The sequence below is a fragment of the Erinaceus europaeus genome, chromosome 13 (genome assembly GCF_950295315.1).
Source record: "Erinaceus europaeus chromosome 13, mEriEur2.1, whole genome shotgun sequence".
Lineage (NCBI taxonomy): Eukaryota > Metazoa > Chordata > Mammalia > Eulipotyphla > Erinaceidae > Erinaceus > Erinaceus europaeus.
Window position 1 is genome coordinate 71,232,857 of NC_080174.1, and position 16,534 is coordinate 71,249,390.

Consider the following 16,534-nt stretch of genomic DNA (forward strand, 5'->3'; position numbering starts at 1 on the left):
GTTCAGGGTCAGAGCATGTGACAACTGACACCCAAGTCACAGACTGGAGTCTTCTCTGTTCTAGAAACCTAGAAGACTGTCTTAAAACTCTCACAAAGGTGAGAATGGGAGCTGAGTGGTGGTACACTTGGTTGAGTGTACATAAGGCTGTGATGGACAAGGACCTGGGTTCAAGCCCCTGCTCCCCACCTGCAAGAGGGAAGCTTCCAGAGTGGTCAAGCAGTGCTGTAAGTGTCTCTCTCCCCTTCCCTCTTGATTTCTATCTGTCAAATAAATAAAATATTTAAAAATAAATCTTTAACAACAAAAAAAAGATGTGAATGGTTGCTTGCACACCTTCTCCATACCTCAAAGACTCAATGTCACCCAGAATGATCGGCCCTCTGAGGAAGCGTTGACTAAAGACATACAGTGGGCCCAACGCTATGACAAGTCCTGTTCTTTTAGGATGGAAGATGCAGCCCTACCCCTAGGAACTTACTAGGGACAAAGCAGGTATGACTAGGAAGGCTGTAACACTAAGGAGAGACTGTGTTTTCCTAAGAGCTGTAAGACTCCACCAGGCCTGGAAATTCACGTCCCACGAAACACCACAACGTTTTTGCCTCCAAATTCTAGTAACTACCTATTCCTTTGTTCCTTGAGGCCTAAGAACAGTCAACTAGTGGGAGTCAGGTGGTAGCTCAGTGGTTAAGCGCATGTGGTGCAAGGACCGGCGTAAGAATCCCGGTTCGAGCCCCGGGCTCCCCACCTGCAGGGGAGTCGCTTCACAGGTGGTGAAGCAGGTCTGCAGGTATCTATCTTTCTCTCCCCCTCTCTTTCCCTCCACTCTCCATTTCTCTCTGTCCTGTCCAACAATGACGACATCAGTAAAAACAACAATGGCAACAAAAGGGAAAACAAATAAATATAATAAAGAACAAAGAATAGTAACTACTGCCCTATCATTACTTGTCCTGGAGTACTACTGTATTTTTTTTCTTTTAATTTACCACAGCTCTGACTTCTGGGGAATAATTTCAGAATCTCAGGCAAGAGAACTACTGTACTATCTTCCTGGCCCAAATGTGATCTGTTTATTCCCTTGTCGTGTGAATCAAAAGAATAAATGTGTCTCAGTATATAGTCCTTCCACAAATACTGAATGTCCACTCTGGGATGCTCCATTTGTAGAGTAGGTCACCCAGAGATAAAATATACAATGCCCACCCCTCACAAACTGCATGACCCTGCCTGGGGGTGAAGGTATAGCCAATGGCACCAGTTTTGTGAAAGAATCCACAAAATGCGAAGTATGAACAAGGGGGAGGAGGCTACTGGAAATATACTGACCAGAGAGCTATAGCAGATAGAAGGCAGAAGTCAACTGTAAAGAAGCAAAAGGGTCCAGGTGGTACTCAGCGGGTTAAGCACACATGCAGTGAGTGAAGTGCAAGGACCCGTGTAAGGATCCTGAGGATCCTGGGTCCAGCCCCTGGCTCTCCACCTGCAGGGGGGTCGATTCACAAGCGGTGAAGCAGGTCTGCAGATGTCTATCTTTCTCTCCCCGTCTGTCTTCTCTTTCAATTCTCTCTGTCCTGTTCAACAATGACAGCAATTACAACAGTAATAATAACAACAATGATAAACAACAAAGGCAACAAAAGGGAAAAACAGACTCCAGGAGCAGTGGATTCATAGTGCAGGCACTGAGCCCCAGCAATAATCCTGGAAGCAAAAAAAAAAAAAAAAAGCAGAGGACACTCAAGTGTTTATATAGGAAATCTTTTTTTCTTTTTTTCCTCCAGTGTTATCGATGGGCACCTGCACTCTGAATCCACTGATCCATTTTTCTCCATTTTAGTGGATAGGGTCAGAGAGAAATTGAGAAAGTAATGGGACAGGCAGTGGCACACCTGGTTAAGTGCATATACTACAATGCACAAGGACCCAGGTTCAAGCCCCTGGTCCCCACCTACAGGGAGAAAGCTTCTCTCTGTATCTATCCAATAAGTAAATAATTTTTTAAAAAATTGAGAAAGGATGGAATCCCCACCTCCAGGGGGAAAGTTTCCTGAGAGTGAATCAGGGCTTCAGGTGTCTCTTTCCTCTCTTATCTTCTCCTACCTTCTTAATCTGTATCCAATAATAAATAAAAATGATTTTTTTAAAAAAAGAGAAAGGATGGGGAGGTAGGGAGAAAGGTACACACCTGCAAGCCTGCTTCACCACTCACGAAGCTTCCCCCTGCAGGTGGGGAGCAAGGGCTAGAACCAGGATCCTTTCACTTGGTACAATGTGCACTTTACCAGGTGTGTCTCTGCCTGGTCCCCTATATAGAAAATCTTACAGCTGATGTACAATGGGAGTTTTTAATATTCTTTCATCACGTTTAATGTTTCTAATTTATTTTCAAGTCACCTGCCCCATGATCAGAGGTCCACTTCTTTGAAAATGATGACATTTGTCCTTGGTGTTGTTTGGCTGCATACACCCTGTAAAAACAGGATATGATGGAAAACAAGTATCATGCAAACAAGACTATGAAAACAGAAAGTGTGTAGCCAATTTTCCTATGTTGCACCAGAGTGCCTTCTTTGAACTAATTAAAGGTAACCCTCGACATTCACCACCTCCTGTACTTGGTAATAGTTCACTGAACCAGGACCCTCAGAAACCTGTTCCTTTCCATGATCTCATCACATAGGTGGGAACCAAGAAAGAACTTGGGTAAGAGACCAGCTCTCATCAGAAGTCAGATCAGCTGGGTTCGAACACAGGTCAGGCCAGCTCGCCATCTACTCTGGTCCCCTCTTTTGTCTGGGAGCAAGGGAGGTTATTTTAACGCAGAAAACTCTTCACTCGGAAGAGGCCTCTCTCCAGGAAGGAGGGAGCATTCTTTTGAAACCTTCACGTTCAAAACCAGGAGCTCAAACTCCGCCTTCTCTCCCAGCTGCGGTGCGTTACCATGGAGACTTGAGCCCCTCGCAGCCTCCTGCTGTTTCCTACCCCTCCCCCCCTTAGCCATCTCTGGCTGTTTCTCCAGAGGCTATGAAATCGCTCCCGCCCCCAATCCCTACTCGCACCCGGGGGCTGATAAACTCTGAAATTCTCCAAGAAAGTAATTACTGTCCGGGTTTGAGATGGAGTGGGAGAATGTTGACCAGAGAAGGGCAGAGATCGACCGACCCCCAGGATGCCTCATAGCCTGTTCCTGGCTGAAGTCCAAGCACACATTTCCTCCCCAAATCACACCTGGTCCTGACCATAACCACTCTTCTGTGTAGCCGTCTGTACTCCAATCCAGAGAGGTTTATTTTTCCTTCCCCCCACCCCCTTCGTTCTGCATTTTTGGTTGTTTACCTTTCTATTATAGCAAAATCAGGACGTGCTCTGACTAAACCCATAGCGACTTGAAGTTGAGTCTTTACATTAATAACTTTAGATCTATTCTTGGATATGAGTTTAAGTCTTTTGTGAACTGAAAATAGTGCTGGATGATGAAACCTGCCAAAAAAAAAAAAAAAAAACCAACTGCAAAATGTACCAGCCCTTATGCTGATGCAACAAAGATTACCTCATTTTTGCGCATTGCAATATGCCAAAATGCAGTGAGAAAAATGGTGCAGGAACAGATAATGTAGAATTTGCACGAATTTGCACAACAGTCAAGAATTTGGAAACAGTACATTGTAGCAAGTAACTAAAGGTGTTTCTAGCTTATTTTTAAAAAACATTTTTATTTATTTATTATTGGATAGAGACAAAAAATGGAAGGGGATGAGGATACAGAGAGGAAAAACAGAGACACCTGCTGCCCTGCTTCACCACTCATGAAGCTACCCCCCTGGAGGTGGGGACCAGGGGCTTGAATCCAGGTCCTTGCACAGTATAATGTGTGTGCTGAAACTAAGGGGGACAGGTTAACCACCTGTCCCTCTAGTTTCTTTAACTCCAGAAGACAATATCAGAACCTTGGCATATTAAAAAAAAAGAATGTTAAGTGAAATAAGTCAGAAACAGAAGGATGAATATGGGATGATCTCACTCTCAGGCAGAAGCTGAAAAACAAGATCAGAAGAAAAAAAAAAAAAGTAGAACCTGAAATGGAATTGGTGTATCGCACCAAAGTAAAAGACTCTGGGGTAGGGGTGGTTGGGTGGGGAGAATACAGGTCCAAGAAGGATGACAGAGGACCTAGTGGGGGTTGTATTGTTATATGGGAAACTGGGGAATGTTATGCATATACAAACTGTTGTATTTACTGTTGAATGTAAAACATTAATTCCCCAATAAAGAAATTAAAAGAGAGAATGTGTCCTGCAAAACTAGCTTCCAGTTCCAAAAGGTTCCTTTTTCTCTTCTGCATATTACTTAACCTAGAGACAGAATACCTTTCCGCCCCCAAGTGATGACTGCAGATAAAGGATCTTGGAAGCTGCAATGTGCTCGGCAGATGTTATTCTGCTAAGATGCCTATTCTTAAATGAAAGTTAGAGAAAGCCTAAAATTTTCCCCCAAGAACCTCAGTCAAATTGTTGTTAAATTTATGTCTTTCATTAATGCATGTAATGCTAAAGAACTATGATTCTATCGATACGATCTGAGGTTGAATCTAATCCCAGAACTCCATGCAAATGGAAAGACAGATTCTGAAAGCAAGGGCAGGGTGAGCAGGAGGTGTCCTAGGTCCCTGGGGGAAAAGCTGCTATCCTAGTTGTCCCACCCTGAGTTCACCTGGGGGACCATAATCTAAAATTCCCCCACTAGATCTGTCCTCAGTTCATCACTTTGTTCAGTAACTTTCCTGGGACATTATCCATATTCATCACACAGGTTCTTCCATTAGGTCCAATTAAGCCATTTTGTGAACACTGCAGGAACCAAAACCTCCGTTTGATTAGTAGGCCCAGCAGAGGAGGCCCTAATTTAGGATGACTCCACCTGTCCTCTCCTACCCTGAACCACAAATATCTCCCACTCTGTTAGTCTCCCACTCACCAGTAGCCTCAGGAGTATTCCTTTCTGCAGTTTCTAGTACAAGGTGTACCCTCCCAAAGAGCTTTACTTACAGGCAGCTGCTGACTCACCCCAGGTGGTTAATACTCCAGGTCTGTGAATACTGATGGGATTCTTCATTCCATGCAACAGCATATGCACAGGAGTACACATGTGTGGGCGTCACCAGAGGACCAGTCCTTGGTGTAGAACTGAAACTTAAGATTCTAAGTCACATGGTCCAGGAGGTGGTGCAGTGGATAAAGCACTGGATTCTCAAGCATGAGGTCCTGAGTTCAATCCCCGGCAGCACATGTGCCAGAGTGATGTCTGGTTCTTTCTCCTCCTATCTTTCTCATTAATAAATAAACAAATTTAAAAAAATAATAAGGTACTAAAAGTTTATTTTTTTAAAAAAAAGATTCTAAGTCACTGCTGTCTACTTCATCTAGTGACTCTTCTTTGTCTAAGAGTATTCTGACCCTGTGGACTTCATGGAGTGCTTTAAGGCTTTTGAATTACTATAGCTACAATAAATTGTTCAACAAGAATGTATTGTGATGGCCGCACTCCTATGGACATCTAATATTTGACAAGGGGGTCCAATCTATTAAATGGAGAAAGGAGAGTCTCTTCAACAAACAGTGTTGGAAAAAATGGGTTGAAACATGCAGAAGAATGAAACTGAATCACTACATTTTACCACACACAAAAGTAACCTCCAAATGGATCAAAGACTTGCATGCTAGACCAGAAACTATCAAATACTTAGAAGAAAATACTGGCAGAACTTTTTTCCATCTAAACTTTATAGGCATTTTCAATGACACAAGTCCAGCTGCAAGACAGACAAAACCAACAATAAAATTGAAATGCTACTTCACAGCAAAAGAAACCATTACCCAAATAAAGAGACTCCTTACAGAATGGGAGATCTTTACATGCTATACATCAGACAAAAGGCTAATAACCAAAATATATAAAGAGCTCACCAAACTCAGCAACAAAAAAATAAGTGACCCCATCCAAAAGTGGGGAGAGGATATGAATAGAATATTCACCAAAGAAGATATCCAAAAGGCCAACAGACATATATGAAAAAAAAAAATGCTCCAAGTCATTGATTGTCAAAGAAATGCAAATAAAGATAACTAGATACCATTTCATTCCAGTGAGAATATCAGCATCAACAAGGATTGTAACAACAAATGCGGAAGCGGTTAGGGGAGGGGTAAGAGACCCCCCCTCCTGCACTGCTAGTGGGGAATGTAAATTGGTCCAACCCCTGTGGAGGGCAGTCTGGAGAACTCTAGAAATGGACCTGGCAATTCCTCTGCTGGGAATGTATCCTAAGGAATCAATTTTGTGAAAGCCAAAACCTGGAAGTAACCTAGGTGTCCAACAGATGAGTGAGTGGCTATGAAAGTTATGCTATGTATACACACAGTGGAATACTACTTGGCTATTAAAGATGATGAATTTACCTTCTTCACCTCATCTTGGATGGAACTTGTGAAGTGGAAAAGAGACTGTCCAGGTGGAGAAAGAGTTAACTAACCAAACTGTAAAAAAGAGAAGCCCTAGATAACAGGAGACCTTGAGAAAGATACCCAGTGGTGTATCTTATGCTGACAAGCTTCTAAATCCTGAGGGTAAACTTTCCCAGACACAGCTACACAGGAAAAGATAAAAGTAACCATAACGGTAACTAAAGCAACCAGACTCTGAACAGTGGGTATAAGTCCCACCCCCTTAATCTTGCAGCCTATGATTCTATGATGACACTTTCTGCTCTCAGCCTGCAGCCCCCTATATAAACTGTACTGTTCCTTTGTTCAGGCCCAGAATTCTTGGAGAGCACAAATTCTCTCTGTGGCCTGTTAATGTTAATAAAGTTCCTCTTTGGTGACTCCATCAGCTGGCTCTGATTCTTGAACCCACAACACTTGAAGGAAGAAATCATGTTAAATGAGATAAGCCAAAAAGAGCAAGATGAATATGGGAAGATCTCACTCATGGACAGAAATTGAGAAATAAGAACAGAAAGGGGAAACACAAAGTAAAACTTGGACTGGATTTCCTGATTTGCACCAAAGTAAAGGACTTGGGGGTGGGAGACATGGGAGGGAGACTTTCAAGTCCTGGTGCATGATAGTGGAGGAAGACGTGGGCTGAGGGTGAGAGTGTTTTGCAAAAAACTGAGAAATTTTACACATGTATCAACAACTGTATCTACTGTAAACCATTAATCCCCCAACACAGAAATATAAAAAAGAATGTATTATTATGTAACGTAATATCTAAGTACAGTGTATCACCAGCATGTCCATGATCAGCCCCATATCAGCACTATTGCCTGGCTGTGTGATCTTGGTCAAGTCCTCTGAGTCTTCTCTCTCTTCCCCTCTCTCTCAATCTCTCAATAGTGTAGTTTCTGTTTTTTGAGTGCTTACCATGTGCTGGGTACTATGTCTGACATGGTATACAGGTTTATGTTACTCTGACTTAATCAGAATTCTTAGTTTCCCAGAAGGATGAATATGGGATGATCTCACTCTCAGGCAGAAGTTGAGAAACAAGATCAGAAGAGAAAACACAAGTCGAACCTGAACTGGAGTTGGCGTATTGCACCCAAGTATAAGACTCTGGGGTGGGGAGGGGGGTAAGAATACAGGTCCAAGAAGGATGGCAGAGCACCTAAAGGGAGTTGTATTGTTTTATGGAAAACTAAGAAATGTTATGCATGTACAGACTATTGTATTTACTGTCAAATGTAAAACATTAATTCCCCAATAAAGAAATTAAAAAAATAATTCTTAGTTTCCAATAATCAAATCTTTTGAACTAAGCAAACAGGCATTATTGGAAGACTATCAGGAGACTTACTGAAACGACAAAGAGACTACATAGTTAGCTAGACAAGAATCAGAGATAGGGAGCTAAGGTCATAGCATAAAAGACTGTCATACCAGTGGTCAGGCAGTAGAGCAGTAGGTTAAGCACACATGGTGCAAAGCACAAGAGCTAGCATAAGGATCCTGGTTCTAGCCCCCAGCTCCCCACCTGTAGATGGGTTGCTTCATAGGCAGCAAAGCAGGTCTGCAGCTGTCTTTCTTTCTCTCCCCCTCTCTGTCTTCCCCTCTCTCTGGATTTCTCTGTCCTATCCAACAACAACAACATCAGTGGCAGCAATAACAATAATGACAACAATGAGTGCAACAAAATGGGAAAAATGGCCTCCAGGAGCAGTGGATTTGTGGTGCAGACACTGAGCCCCAGCAATAACCCTGGTGGCAAAAAATGTTTTAAAATAAATAAATAAAGACTTTCATACCTAAGACGTCCAGGTCCCAGGTTCAGTCCCCAGCAACACTGTAAATCAGAGCTGAGCAGTACTCCATTAAGATAATAATAATACGGTTTGAGCCCCTGGCTCCCCACCTGCGGAGGAGTCGCTTAATAGGTGGTGAAGCAGGTCTGCAGGTGTCTATCTTTTTCTCCCCCTCTCTGTCTTCCCCTCCTCTCTCCATTTCTCTTTGTCCTATCCAACAAGGACATCAATAACAACAACAATAATAATTACAACAATAAAAAACAAGGGCAACAAAAGGGAAATATTTAAATTTTTAAGGTAATAATAATAGATAAAACATTAAATACTGTGTGCACTATACCAAATGCCCCACACCCAACCTCTAGATAAAAATATAAAATAAGTGGTGCACTTGGTTGAGTACATGTGTTACAATGCGCAAGGACCCAGGTTCAAGCCCCCAGCCCCCCACCTGCAGGGGAAAAGTGGTGAAACAGTCTTGCAGGTGTCTCTCTGTCTCTCCCTATCTTCCCTCTCGATTTCTGCTATCTCTATCCAGTAAATAAATCAAGAGAATAAAATAAACCAGCTAAGTACAGCCAAAATCCTACTACAGAAATTGTCTGCTGTGGACAGACTCCATTTAGGATTACTTGTTGCTCACCACTACACTGCTGGACTTTTGCACCCACTGCAGCCACCTGAAATATTCTGACGGGGGCTGGGCGGTAGCACACCAGGGTAAACGCATATAGTATGAAGTGCAAGGACCAGAGCAAAGGTCCTGGTTCGAGCTCCCGGCTTCCCACCTGTAGGGGGATTGCTTCGCAACTGGTGAAGCAGGTCTGCAAGTGTCTTTTTCTCCCCATCTTCCCCTCCTCTCTCAATTTCTCTAGGTCCTATTCAACAACAGAAAAAATGGCCGCCAGGAGCAGTGGATTTGTGATGAGTCCCAACGATAACCCTGGAGGAAAAGAAAAGGAAAGAAATAACCCTAAAGAAAAGAAAAAAAGAAATATTCTGAGTAAGTTTACCTCTGTACCTGATTGCTACCAGACTCAAGACATAGGTAGGGCACCAACTGGCCCAAGTCCAGGCCCACAGGGAGCTCAGAGAAGAGCTGTTCCTAGGATATTTCCATAATGCTCCCACTCTCTTTCTCTCTCTCTCTCTCTTCTCCCCCTCATTTCATTCTGTCTCTGCCAGCAAAGAAATAAAAACAAAAGGCTACTGGGAATGGTAGAGTCACAGGCACCAAATCCCAGGGACAACCCTGGAGACCAAAAAAAAAAAAAAAGAGTATAATCTTTGAAAATCCTCTTAATCACTTATCAGTTCAACTGCCCGTGAGTACCCATTCATTGGGGAAACTGACGATCCTTCCTAGCCGACTGAATCCACATGGATCCCAGTCACTTTCAAAGCCAGCAACAAGCAGACATCAGGCTCAACCTGACGCTGTTGACTGGCTACGGAAGAAGGGCAAACGCTAGAAGAAGAAGAAGTTCAACTGCAAAACTATCTCTCAGAAGCACAATTGATTTTTCCTTCTACAATGTAACCATTGTTTCTTTTCTCATAGCTGATGATGAGGTAGCCTTGTTTGAGGACAAAATGTATCTTTCTTTCATGCCCCAGGCTCTGAGGTTTCAGGTTCAGTTCCCAGCACCACTATAAGCCAGAGCATGTTCTGGTTTGAAACAACAAACAAACGAAAGATATATTCTTGTGGTGGTACAGTGCATAAAGCAATGGACTCTTAAGCATGAGGTCCAAAGTTCAATCCCCAGCAGAACATGTACCAGAATGATGTCTGGTTCTTTCTCTTTCTTCTATCTTTCTCATTAATAAACAAATATGATTAAAAAAAGATATATTCTTACACATTAGACTCACACTTGGTATAGCAAAATGTGCACATGCTGAGGATTTTAAAGAGACAAGCTGGTGCTGATATCAATACTGGGGAGAGTAAATTTACCTCTCTTGCACATCAGACTCATCCTGTAGTTTCTGGGATGCAGAGATTACACAGGCTCCAGAGCTGAATATTTATAGACATGGGCCCCAGATTAGATCAAGAGGGTCTACAGTATAGATACAGTTAACAGTATTTATATACTTTTCCCATATTTGGGAGCTACTCTTTGCCCTGATCCAGCTTTCTCATCCTATTTCCAACTCTGACACCATCTCCCCAGACAATACCTTTAGCCCACCTGCATGTTAGCTGTCAGGGCTCAGGCAAAAATTAGTAAAATTATGGGTCCCTTGGAATATACCTAAAGTAGACTTCCTCGCTTTTTCCAAAATGAAGATCCCAAACCTCATCTGCTCTATTCTTAACTTTAGATTCCTGATCATTAAACTATTTGTTTTGCTTTATATCTTAATGCTTTTCAGCCACCAAGTTGCAAATGCTACCATGATGCCAACCTGATGGTCCTGGGCAGACGACTTCATCAGTGTGTCCTGGAGCCCCACCTCTCCAGAGCCCTGCCCCACTAGGCAAAGACAGAAACAGGCTTCTTCTTCTTCTAGTGTTTGTCCTTCTTCCGTAGCCAGTCAACAGCGTCAGGTTGAAAGCTGTCAGGAGCTGCTTGTTGCTGGCTTTGAAAGTGACTGGGATCCATGTGGATTCAGTCGGCTAGGAAGGATCGTCAGTTTCCCCAATGAATGGGTACTCACGGGATGCACCACGAGAAGGTCGATCCAATGCATCCCAGAAACAGGCTAGAAGCATAGAAAAGCTGCCAAAGCCCATGACCACCAGAGAAGCAACTACAGAAGTCAGACCTCCCACCTTCTGCACCCCATTATGATTCTAGGTCCATACTCCCACAGGGATAAAGAACAGGAAAGCTTTCAAGGGTGGAGATGGGATATGGAACTTTGGTAATGGGAATTGTACTTCTCTTATCCTACAGTCTTGTCAATCATTATTAAATCAATAAAGATTGTCAAACAAAAAAAATTATGTAGCTTCTGCTGAGTGCAATGATATTTAATGCATCATTAGTCCATTTCTTCACATCTCTCTGTTTATTCACAGCAGGTAAAACGATTTTTGTAAAATTGTATCTATCTCAAAAGAGTGTTGCCAGAGTTAAGAGGTAATATTTACAAAGCACTTAAAGCAGTACCTGGGCGTTAGCACAGCAGGTTAAGCGCAGGAACCAGCGTAAGGATCCCAGTTTGAGTCCCCGGCTCCCCACCTGCAGGGGAGTCACTTCACAAGCAGTGAAGCAGGTCTGCAGGTGTCTGTCTTTCTCTCCCTCTCTCTGTCTTCCCCTTCTCTCTCCATTTCTCTCTGTCCTATCCAACAACGACAACATCAATAACAACAACAATAACTACAACAATAAAACAACAAGGGCAACAAAAGGGAATAAGTAAATATTAAAATATATAATTAAAAAATAACAAACATGAACTTTCTATGAACCATTGGCTTCTGATACATAGGGGCAAGAGAATAGCATAAACATATAGGTAGAATATTAATCTTAATCAACAGAACAACTGCCTAGCACACAGGTACAGGAATAAAAGACATAGAAACTGTGATGTGATCTCTAGGGAGAAAAGTGCCCCTGGAATGTGAATGTTTCACAAAGCAGGAGGTGTTCCCTACCTGTGCTGTTTTTACTTGGTGATTTTTATATTAATAATCAAAGCCTTGGTGATTTTTGTTTTAATAATCTATACCTTGGTGATTTTTGCTTGAATGATCTAAGCCTTATGAGACTATACAAATAAAGTTCTGCTTAAGTAAGACAGAGATGTCTGCTTGAGCTTGATTCAGCATCAGCTCACTCGTCCCTCATTCTTCCTCATTCTTCGCCAACGCCCCTCCTCTGTCAGAATACCCTAATTACCTGCTGAGGCTGGCCCCCAGCAGTATATTGAACTCAGGGTTTCACACATGTGCTCTACTGTTCTACCCCTAAGCCACCTCCCCATTCCAGTTTCTTTTTCTTTTTTGTCTCCAGGGTTATCACTGGGGCTTGGTGCCTGCACTTCAAATCCACTGTTCCTGTGGTCAGTTATTTATTTATTTATTTATTTATTTATTTATTTCCTTTGGATAGAACAAAGGGAAATTGAGAGTGGGAGGGGAAGACAGAGAGGGGAAGAGAAAATATATAGACACCTGCAGACCAGCTTCACTGCTTGTGAAGCAACCCCCCCTACAGGTGGTGAGCAGGAGGCTTGGACCAGATTCCTTGCATGGGTCCTTGTTCTTCTTACTATGTGCACTTAACCTGGTACTCTACTGCCTTCCCCAAGTCCAGTTTCTTAAAAAAAAAAAAAAAATTGTGAAACTGGCAGGTGGCTCACTGATACAGCACACACATTACCATGCCAGCAGACACAAGTTTGAGACCTGGGCCACCCCACAGAAACACTTGCCAGTGCGTGTTGGGAGGGGAGTTTCATGAGTGGTAAAGTAGTGCTACAATGTCTTTCCTCTCTTTCTCTAATCTGTCTTTCACTTTCTACCTAGAAATAAATAAAGAGAAAAAGAAAGAAAGAGGAAAAAACAGAGAAAGAAGAAATTTTCACTGGGAGCAGTGGAATCATGCAAGCACTGAGCCCCAGCAGTAGCCCTGGTGGCAAGAAATAAATAAATTTATGAGAGTGAGGTAGATAGATAGATAGATAGATAGATAGACAGACAGACAGATAGAACAAAGCACTGCTCTATCACCCGTTGAGTTCTAGTCACATAATTCTAGAATTTAAACTTGGGATCTGAATTTAAACATAATCACTACCAAGATATAGTTGTTGTTGTTTTTTAATCAACTAGCTTCACTGAAGCTACTACTAGAACCTTACTTGGCACATAAGCATCTGAGGAACAAATAAATGAGGAATCCAGCTCAGAGAGGCGGTGGTGTGATTTGTCCAAGATCTTATAGTTAGCAAATGCCAGAGCCAAGATTTCACTCCAGATTCAAAATCTATGCTTATTCTTATTTATCTTCCACATGGGTGTGACTTTATATTTTTATTGATAGAACAGAGAGAAATTGAGAGGGATGGGAGACATAGAGAGGAAGAGAGAAAGAGAAAGACCTGTAGCATTGCTTCACCATGGGTGAAGCTTCCCCCTGCAGGTGAGGACCAGGGGCTTGAACCTAGGTCTTTGTGAATAATGTGTGCTACCACTCAGCCCCAGTGACTGACATTCTGTAGATGAGAAACAGATTCTAGTGAATGGGAATGCTCTCCAGAATTTCTGCTGGTTCTCAAATTTTGTGTTCCTAAGTACTCAGATTCCACTCTGCTGGAGGAAGACCACTTTGAAAGCTGACACAACTTCTTTCCTCTGCCCACAACCCTTCTGAGGTCTTGAAAATACTCTTGTCACAGAAGCAGGGTCACTGGCAAAAGCAAATTCTGCTCTGCTCTGCTCACAAGCTCACTTTGACACTAGGAAAGTTCTACCATCTCTGAGCCCATTTCCTCATCTATAAAATGGGTTTCACAATTTCTAGATTGTCCTTTCTGTAGATGTCCTAGCACAGTGGACCCACTGGGAATGTAGCTGCTGTTACCCCCACCCCAGAGTGGCACCAAAGTTAGAGCTTGTTCCTGCCAAGATGTGAAGTCCACCGGGTTCTCCTGGAATCTGACTCGAGGCCACTGGTGCAGGGAGGGTAGGGTCAGTTGCTATTCCTGGAGTAGATGGAAGTCAGTCAGGTTTCAAGTTCTCTCAAGGAGCCCTGACCTCAGGCAACTCAGGTGGTTATGTGAGCACATTCTCCTGGGCGGACGTCCCTAGGGCCAAGGCTGGAGTGAACCTTTGGGCACAGACGTGTTGCAGAAAGACTGTTCTCCTATTCCTGACCTCCATCTTTTCACTCATGTTCCTCACCTCCTCCTAGCATCCAGAAGGATCTCTTTCGTGATCTCCCTGAGACTGCAAATATTTTTCAACATCTGGGAGGGAGTCTTGGGTAGTAGGTAACCCCAAACAGGATTCAGGAAACAAGAACTACTTTTAAATATATAGTGACTTAATAGTGAATTATAAGATGAATAGGGGTATAATTCTTTTTTTAAATATTTATTTATTCATTTCCTTTTGTTGCCTTTGTTGTTTTATTGTTGTGGTTATTATTGTTGTTGTTATTGAGGTCACGTTGTTAGGACAGAGAGAAATGTAAAGAGGAGGGTAAGACAGAGGGGGAGAGAAAGACAGACACCTGCAGACCTGCTTCACCACCTGTGAAGTGACTCCCCTGCAGGTGGGGAGCCAGGGGCTCGAACCGGGATTCTTGTGCTTCGCGCTCAGCCTGCTGCACTCCCACCTGACTCCCCAGTAGGGGTATAATTCTACAGCACTCCTACCACCAAAGTTCTGTGTTCCCACCACCCTCCAATGTAACTAACTACCATAGCTCTCCCAAAGTGATAGATGGAAGTTAACAACATATATACTTTTCTTTCTTTCTCAAGTTTATTTGTTTCAATTTTCTGTATTCTACATATGAACGAAATAATTCCATTCGTATACCTCACTTCCTAACTTAATTCACTCAGCACAATCACTAGCAATTGCATCCAATTTGTCTCAAAGGACACAATATAGTCTTTTCTTAAATATTTATTTATTTATTCCCTTTTGTTGCCCTTGTTGGTTTTTTTTAATTGTTGTGGTTATTATTATTGTTGTTATTGATGTCTTTGTTGTTGGATACGACAGAGAGAAATGGAGAGAGGAGGGGGAAGACAGAGAGGGGGAGAGAAAGATAGACACCTGAGACCTGCTTCACTGCCTATGAAGCAAGCCCCCTGCAGGTGGGGAGCTGGGGGCTCGAACCGGGATCCTTACATTGTTCCTTGTGCTTTGCACCACCTGTGCTTAACCTGCTGCGCTACTGCCCGAACCCCTGCAATATAGTCTATTTAACTGCTATGTAGTACTCCATTGAGTATATGTTCCATGACATATTTTTTAAAAATTTCTTGTAAGACTCAAATGAGTGCCTTTTATTCTGTTGTTAAAAATTTTTTTCAGGGAGAATGGAGGCTTTCAGGTCCTGATGCATGATGGTGAAGGAGGACCTAGGAAAGAGGAAGAGAGTGTTTTGAAGAAAACTGAGAGAGTTTTTTAAAAAAATTATTTATTTATTCCCTTTAGTTGCCCTTCTTGCTTTATTGTTGTAATTATTATTGTTGTCATTGTGGTTGGATAGAACAGAGAGAAATGGAGAGAGGAAGGGAAGACAGAGAGGAGGAGAGAAAGATAGACACCTGCAGACCTACTTCACTTGTGAAGCGACTCCTGCAGGTGGGGAGCCCGGGGCTTGAACCGGGATCCTTCCTCTGGTCCTTGCGCTTTGCGCCCCGTGAGCTTAAGCTGCTGCACTACTGCCCGACTCCCTACTGAGAGGTTTTATACATGTATCAACAACTGTATTTACTGTAAATCATTAATCTTAGTTTAAAAGAAAAAGCTCTTCTCGTGTGGTCTGGGAGGTGGTGTAGTGGATAAAACATTGAGCTCTTAAGCATGAGGCCCTGAGTTCAATCCCCAGTAGCACATGTACCAGAGTGATATCTGGTTCTTTCTCTCCTCCTATCTTTCTCATTGATAAATAAAATTAAAAAAAGAAAAAGTTCTTCCCCCATAGCTCTAAATATTCCTTTTCTATATGTAACTCTTTAAAAATTATTTTATTTATAGGTCAGGGGTAGATAGCATAATGGTTATGCAAAGAGACTGTCATGCCTGAGGCTCCGAAGTCCCAGGTTCAATCCCCCGCACTACCATTAGCCAGAGCTGAGCAGTGCTCTGGTAAACAAAAATAAATAAAATAAATATTTAAAAAAATTATTTTGTGTATTTATTATAGAGACAGAGAGAAACTGAGAAGCAAGGGGGATGTAGAGAGGAAGAGAGACAGAGAGACACCAGCAACCCTACTTTTCCACTTGCGAAGCTTTTCCCCTGCAGGTGGGTTCCAGGGGCTTAAACCTGGGTCCTTGCATACTGTGATGTGTGTGCTTAACCACGTGTGCTACTGCCTGGCCTCTCTAAATATTCCTCTTAGGACTGTTCTTTCTCTTGATATTTTGAACTTAGAAAAATGAAAGGCACACACCAGAAAAGCTCTTGGACCATTTGGGGAAGGTGCATTACCGTATGTGGAAGATGATGCCTATTTTTATTCACTTCGACAGCCCCACTTCACTTCCTTTCTAAGCCACACCCACACCTATTACAACTTC

The 16,534-nt window shown here is 42.6% G+C and overlaps 1 protein-coding gene across 1 annotated transcript in view; it reads left to right on the forward strand.

Annotated features, from left to right (window-relative positions):
• Positions 1-16,534, forward strand: part of SCP2 (sterol carrier protein 2) — a 342,267-nt gene continuing 325,733 nt past the window's right edge. Inside the window, exon 1 of the mRNA XM_060206215.1 lies at positions 1-9. The gene's annotated coding sequence lies outside the window, so the exon portion shown is untranslated. The remainder of the gene's footprint in view (positions 10-16,534) is intronic.